Source organism: Podarcis tiliguerta (genome assembly GCF_965153285.1).
Source record: "Podarcis tiliguerta genome assembly, chromosome: 16".
Lineage (NCBI taxonomy): Eukaryota > Metazoa > Chordata > Lepidosauria > Squamata > Lacertidae > Podarcis > Podarcis tiliguerta.
The window spans coordinates 7,575,668-7,583,447 of record NC_139549.1 but is presented as its reverse complement, the minus strand read 5'-3'; the positions used below and the strand labels follow the sequence as shown (position 1 = coordinate 7,583,447).

The following is a 7,780-nucleotide window of genomic DNA, read 5'->3' as shown; positions in this document are numbered from 1 at the left end:
CAAGAACCCACGCAACACAGAGGTGATATTTGGAGGTTACATTTTTGCTATTTTTTTGCATTTTGGTTTGTGTGGCTTTTTCGGTTTTTTGACTGTGACTTCGTTTTATGGGACTGACCTGTGACTGTGGGTTGTGGCTTTGTTTTTGTGACTTGTTTTTGTGACTGTGTGGAACCCAGCTACTGGTTGATTGTGTGACTGCAGAAATGGATAAAAGCCCCCCCCCTCCAAACAATGACTATCATCAGTGCAGATAAGAAAAAAATTTAATTCTAATTTTTATCATCTACAATACTGTCTTACTTATTTTATAGTACAGTACATTGATTTTTGCCTTCATGTTATGGATCAATGGTCTCATTAGACAGTAAAATTTGTGTTAAATTGCTGTTTTAGGGGGTGTTTTTCATTGTCTAGAATGGATCAATCCATTTTCAATTACTTTCTATGGGAAAGCATGCCTTGTTTTAAGTACGCTTTGTTTTAAGACTGGATTATGGTCTTAAATCAAGGTACCACTGTATATGCATTATAACACTATGACACTAGATGGAGCTATGAATTTTTCCATTGTGAGCTTTAAAATGTCCCCCCCCCCCCGAGCATTTCCAGAGCATTTTTTAGATAGGTGTGTAGATGCAGCCTAAGTAACTCAATACCCTTCAACATTTCTCTGATGAAATCAGGATGTCCTAAGGAAAAGCCTAGGGTTTGCTGATCAGAAGGTCAGTGGTTCGAATCCCCACAACGGGATGAGCTCCTGTTGCTCAGTCCCAGCTCCTGCCAACCTAGCTGTTTGAAAGCATGTCAAGTGCAAGTAGATAAATAGGTACCACTCTGGCGGGAAGGTAAACAGCATTTCTGTGCGCTGCTCTGGTTCGCCAGAAGTGGCTTAGTCATGCTGGCCACATGACCTGGGAGCTGTATGCCAGCTCCCTTGGCTAGTAAAGCGAGATGAGCGCCGCAACCCCAGATTCGTTCACAACTGGACTTAACTGTCAGGGGTCCTTTACCTTTAAGGAAAAGTGGGTTATTCTGGGATCAAATCAGAAACCAGGACAGCTTCTGTAAATCTGGGACTGTCCCTGGAAAATAGAGACACTTTGAGGGTCTGGACTCCACTTGGGGTCTGACCATGGGGTCTGTCCAGTCCAAGGCCGCATAGGGTGGCACAATCACTTCTGTACAGTATACATCTGTTACATGCGGCCCACCAGATGTTGTTGGACTACAATTCCCATCATCCCTGTCCATTGGATATGCTGGCCGAGGCTGATGGGAACTGGAGTCCAACAACTACTTAGGGGCCCCGCAGGCCCTCCATCCCTGAGAGAGAGGTCTTTGGATGATCAACTAGCCTGTCCCACCTTCTTACCACAAACAAGTTTTGAAATGGGTCCTAAACCTTTTCTCTAGTGCCATTGCTGGTGGAATGGCAAGGGGGCTCTGAATTGCTGTAATCTCCCCCAAATTGAGCTGATGCCAAATTTCACCCAGAGCAAAATGTGAGTTGTGTTTGGGCAGAGACTGGGTGGGTGGGGTGAGTGTGGATGCTCCTCTCAGTCCATACCTCCAAATGGATTTTGAAGGCAATTGGAGGCATTGTGGACTTCTCAGTGATCATATCTATCCTGAGACATCATAAGACATAGGCTTTCCCATGAGTCTCCATGAAGGACCCTGAACATGTGTCCTTTGTGGGTGAGCACCCGCATCATCTCATCTGAGAAGGTTTGGGAAGCCCAGCCAGCTCCACAATTATTTCTAACTGCTGTAATTATGTTTATAAAGAATCCTTGTTCTTAGATGTGGTTCCATACTCTTCCAGTAAAAGGTGTATGAGGAAGCAACTGCTTGAACCCATGACTGCCCTAGTACATGTCTCTGTGTAAGCATAATAAACCAATGGTACGTGTTTGCAGATTTCTGCTTAGGAATGACATTATTTCCTCAAACAACTGGAAAGAGAACTGATGAGATGGACTTTTCTGCCACAAATGGAGAACCTCTGGACCTCCTGATGTTGTGGGACTCCATATGGAGCTTTCGTTGTGGTTTGTCCAGAAACTGCAGTTGACGCAGAATTGCTGACAGGAGTGAGATCCGTTTCAGCAAGCCTGGTCAGCTACCTATTATTTCGTAACCTCTATTTGTTTTTACTCTTTTATGTGAGTATTTTAATGGGGCATAGACTATGTGTATTTTGTTTTCTAATCCGTTTATGGATTTCAGTGGTGCTCTTAATGTCCTATTTTATTTGTACACCTCGAGAGTTTTCTTTGATTAAAAGGTGTACTCCCACCCTTAAATAAATGCACAATAAATAAAAATCTCATTCGCTTCATCTTGCAGGGCCCATGGTCAGGGAGGAGGATGGAATCTGCAATCCAACAACATCTGGAGGGAATCGGTAGCTTTCCAGATCTTCCTGGACTCCTGCTCTGATCTTCCCTGACAACTGGGTCTTGATCTCTGGCACTGATGGGATGTAGAATCCAATTACACCTAGGGGATACCTGGCTGGTGAAACCTGCTGTACTCACTTAACTGGGAGTGAATACAGTGGTGCCTCGCAAGACGAAAAGAATCCGTTCCGCCAGTCTCTTCGTCTTGCGGTTTTTTTCGTCTTGCGAAGCAAGCCCATTAGCGGATTAGCGCTATTAGCGCTATTAGCGCTATTAGCGGTTTAGTGGCTATTAGCGGCTATTAAAGGCTTAAGGGATTAGAGGATTAGCTGCTAAAAGGCTATTAGCGGCTTAGATCAGCTGTTAGGCGGCTTAGCCATCAGCTGTCAAGCGGCTTAGCTAACAGCTGTTAAGTGGCTTAGGGGCTTGGGGAAAAGGGGGGGGGGGAGGGAAAAAAACCCAGGAATCGCAAGACATTTTCGTCTTGCGAAGCAAGCCCATAGCAAATTCGTTTTGCGAAGCACCTCCAAAACGGAAAAGCCTTTCATCTAGTGGGTTTTCCGTCTTGCGAGGCATTCGTCTTGCGGGGCACCACTGTACTACTGAGTTCAATGGGACTGACTTCTGGGTGGAAAATATATAACATTGCAACAATAGTGTCTATGTCAGGAATGAAGGACCTGTGACCTTCCAAACATTGCTGGACTAGAACTTCCATCATCTTTGAATGTTGGCCCTGCTGGCTGGGGCTGAAGGGAGTTGTAGTCCAACAACATCTGAGGGGGCCATAGCAATCCTGGTTCTAGACATACATTCAGTAGTCTTCCTGAACATGCTAGACTACAACTCCCATCATTCCTGACCATTGACCATGCTGGGGTTCATGGGACAAGGGGTCAACAAGATTTGGAAAGCCACCAGATCTCCACCCCTGGTTCTAGAGTATAGGTTCTGTGCCTTCTTAAACACACTGGTTTTGCTATAGGAAAGCTAGTTATACCAAAATTCACTTATCCAAACACAAATGATTAGCCTCACTAGTACACACACTAGGGACGCGGGTAGCGCTGTGGGTTAAACCACAGAGCCTACGACTTGCCGATCAGAAGGTTGGCGGTTCGAATCCCCGCGATGGGGTGAGCTCCAGTTGCTCGGTCCCTGCTCCTGCCAACGTAGCAGTTCGAAAGCACATCAGGTGCAAGTAGATAAATAGGTACCACTCTGGTGGGAAGGTAAACGGCGTTTCTGTGCGCTGCTCTGGTTCACCAGAAGTGGCTTAGTCATGCTGGCCACATGACCCGAAAGCTGTACGCTGGCTCCCTCGGCCAATAAAGCGAGATGAGCGCTGCAACCCCAGAGTTGGCCACGACTGGACCTAATTGTCAGGGGTGCCTTTACCTTTAGTACACACACTGCAGATTCAGATATCCAGACAGCCAGACCTAGTACTGTAAACAAATTAGGAGATTTAAGCAAGTCAGATTTTTTGTGTTTTGCTGGTCAGCGCCAGTTGTTTAAGCAGAAACCATGGTGGGGGGAAGGGTAGGAGGAGGGAGAAGGGAAGTCAGACAAATAAGAGAGCATTTTTCCTAACCGTGTCTGTCTTTTGCATGGTTTCAGAGGGTTTCCCCAGCTTTTTCATCGTTTTGGGCTCAAAATTCTGTGGTCGGACATGGATTAAAAAACTTCCCATAAGAATCAGTGGAAATCGTTAACTCCTTATGCTCACCTAACAAACAATTTGCTGGAAACACATTGGGTTTGGGTAGCAGGTCCTAACAGCCTTTGGGATGCCATTTTAAGGGCCAAAGGATAACAGGACAGTGCTGGGAGGAGCAGAGAGAGAAGAAACCCCATGTTGCACCTGTAGCAGAAAAACTGCACACGTTCATCAGCCCCACCTGCTCTAAAATATGTCTCTGCTCTATTGGTCTCTACAATGGTAGCAGGCTCTGTAACTCTCCAACAGTTTTGCCCCTGATGGAACACTTTCCATTGTCTCTCTAGACAGACGGATGTCAATAGTGCTATACAGTCGTACCTCGGGTTAAGAACTTAATTTGTTCTGGAGATCCGTTCTTAACCTGAAACTGTTCTTAACTTGAGCTAATGGGGCCTCCCGCTGCCGCGGTGCAGTTTCTGTTATCATCCTGAAGCAAAGTTCTTAACCCGAGGTACTATTTCTGGGTTAGCGGAGTCTGTAACCTGAAGCGTAGGTAACCTGAAGCGTCTGTAACCCGAGGTACCACTGTATAGGGTGATTGTAACACAGATTAAATTGGTGATTCTAATGAATATGGTGATGAAAACAGCTAAACCTTGCTGTTATTTTTGGGTCACTGTGCAATGTGGAAGAACTAGGAGTATGATCCTATCCAATTGTGTAAAACATGAGTTGTGTGCTGCAATTAAATGTTTGAATACCACTTCTCATGGTTTTGGGACTGAGCAAAAATATGTTGCGTGGAGATGGGAGATCCTCCTCCCAAAACGGTTAGGGTTAGACGCAAGGCATTCCTTCTTCCTTCTTCTGTATATTCTAAAATAAGTTTGCAAAAGGGTGCTACAATGTCTGCTCAGAAGTAGGCCTCACTGTGATCAGTTGCATTTGCAGGACCATAGATAAGGCATTTCAACCTAAATAGGGCATTTCCCTAAACAAGCTCAGGGGTTAACATGATGATGCAGCATGTTGAACAAGGAAGGAAAAAAATAATTAGATTATTTCAATTAAACATGTGACAATTAAAGGTCTGAAGATTAATTCTTACTGTAATTGGAAGTGAGATGAGTGTTTTCCTCTAGGCACAATGATGGACCATATAAAAGGAACTGCTCACAATGGGTTACTTCAGAAACATCTGAAACTCTGAAAGCATCCCATCGGATCCAGTAGGAAACCAGGTAATTCCTTGTGTGCTCACAGGCTTGACGGGGACTGAAAGATCTCTTTTCTCTGAGGGCTTCTAAATATCAGGCCAGCTTCATTTATCTTGCTGCATATTACAAGGAATGAAATGTTGAAGGGACATGGCAAGTTCCTCCATGGAGAACAATCTAGATGAGTGTTTCAGCTGAGCTCTGGTGTCCAAATGCATCTGACAGCTTCTGAGTGTCCTGTTGGGGTTCTAAACTTGTTGAAGAAAGTGTCTGTAGAGTGGACACAGCTTGAAATTTTTAGATAATGGAGTTCCCATCAAATGTTGCCTAAAGACTTTTGGAGGGTCACAGGAACCAGGGGGCAAAAGCAGGCAGAGCAATAAATGCACATTTTCCCCTTGTACTATAGCTCCACTTTGGGTGATAGATTCCTGTGTTGCAGGGAGTTGGACTAGACTTGGGTCTCCAACTGTTTTTGGACTAGACTTGGGTCTCCAGCTGTTTTGGGAACTGTATTGGGAACAGATGGAGGCCCAAGTTTGGGAAACACTGGACTAGATCATGGGTAGGCAAACTAAGGCCCGGGGGCCAGATCCGGCCCAATCGCCTTTTCAATCTGGCCCACGGATGGTCCGGGAATCAGCATGTTTTTACATGAGTAGAATGTGTCCTTTTATTTAAAATGCATCTCTGGGTTATTTGTGGGGCATAGGAATTCGTTCATTTTCCCCCTGCCCCAAAATAGTCTGGCCCACCAAAAGGTCTGAGGGACAGTGGATCGGCCCCCTGCTGACCCTCTGGACTAGATGATCCTCATGGTTCCTTCCAACTCTACAATTCTATGATTCTAGTATCTACACAAACTCACAGGTCCCTCTCTAATCTTCCATCCAGACAATTGTGTGATGTTAAAATGAGTGGATAGGACTGGAAATGTAAATTTTAGCTTGGTGCAGGAGGCAAGTTTCTACAACCACTCAACCACTCATTTTTATCCTCTATCCAGGGAGTCAAGAGGAATTATCAGAGCTCAAATTAACCCTCTAGTCAAGCCAAAACATGGGAACGCATTCAAAGCATGGTCTGTTAGGGGCATGGTCTGAGGAGAATAGGTATGGTTGGCGGGAGAGAGACCTGGAGACTTATCAGTCCTCCATCTAGGCAAATAAGAGGCAGTATGAGATTTCAAGGGCACATTTCAGAGGTGTGCCAGTAGGGAATAGCTGCGGTTTGGGAGAGCCAGTTTGTCTTGGGAAGAGTTTTGAGTGCCAGGAAGAAAGAAGAAGAAGAAGAAGAAGAGGAGGAGGAGGAGGAGGAGGAGGAGGAGGAGGAGGAGGAGGAGGAGGAGTTTGGACTTGATATCCCACTTTATCACTTACCTTAAGGAGTCTCAAAGCGGCTCACAATCTCCTTTCCCTTCCTCCCCCACAACAAACACTCTGTGAGGTGAGTGAGGCTGAGAGACTTCAAAGAGAAGTGTGACTAGCCCAAGGTCACCCAGCAGCTGCATGTGGAGGAGCAGGGAATCGAACCCAGTTCACCAGATTACGAGTCCTTGTGCCTCAGGTTTCCCATCTCTCTTTTAACCCAGTTTTTTCAACCTATAACCTCTCTGCCACAATGTTATTTCAGATCTACCCCAACTGCTCCAAGATGTCTCTGCTGAACAATGGAATCCTGTTGGAGGACTTCTCTAACCCAGAAGTTGACTCCTTCTGTCAGTACCCTGGCTGTTATCCACCATTTCAGCGTCCTGGTTGCTACTATCCTTGTGGTTCCAAGTTGGGCTCTGGCTTCGGTTTCCCATGCCCCCCAGGGTACCGCCCCATCAAGGCCTGTGTCCCCTTCTATCCCCGACCTTCTTGGCCATGTCCTCCAGGAACCTACCCCAGGAAGGTGTGCGTCCCCTACCAACGATATTACCCTGGTCAGTGCTGGCCATGTTAAGCTCGGACGCAACACTGATGGAACATCCAGGAAAGAAGACGTGAGATTCTAACCCTTGGCTGAATAGATGGACACAGTATTCAGAAATGCTTAGTGCTCCAGAGATCCCACTGTTCGACCAGTGGGGTTTGCGAGGGCTCCAAACCTCTGCTAACAATCAATATGGCATTTTGACTGTGTTCCTTTGCTGGCCCAACTCTGCATGCTTATTTTCAACAATAGGCTCCTGTTTCCTGATTACATCTGCTGCCTTACATTCCGACCACTAATGATGCACCAGGACCTCCTAAATAAGGTATTACAGCTGTGATTTGCTAAAGGATGCTCATCCTACAAGGCCAAAGGGAAGATTGGAGGTCAGCTCTGTTGTCGTTGCCTTAGTCAACAATGATGTGTCAACTTTGTCTTTGCAATTTCCAGCTCCAAAGAGATGATATCTGATAATTGCCTTTTCAGTGGTCCATGTTGCATTGATATACGATGGGCTATTTCCACCATCTCCTTTCCTGCTTTTTCCTCATTAAAACCTTCTATGAATCATAGAACAA

General features: G+C 45.7%; 1 long non-coding RNA gene across 1 annotated transcript; it reads left to right on the top strand.

Annotated features, from left to right (window-relative positions):
• The first annotated feature begins 5,189 nt into the window (after window positions 1-5,189).
• LOC310667196 lies at window positions 5,190-7,780 on the top strand. Its single transcript, XR_014506195.1, has 2 exons — window positions 5,190-5,309; window positions 6,918-7,780. It is a non-coding gene; the product is annotated as an uncharacterized lncRNA (long non-coding RNA).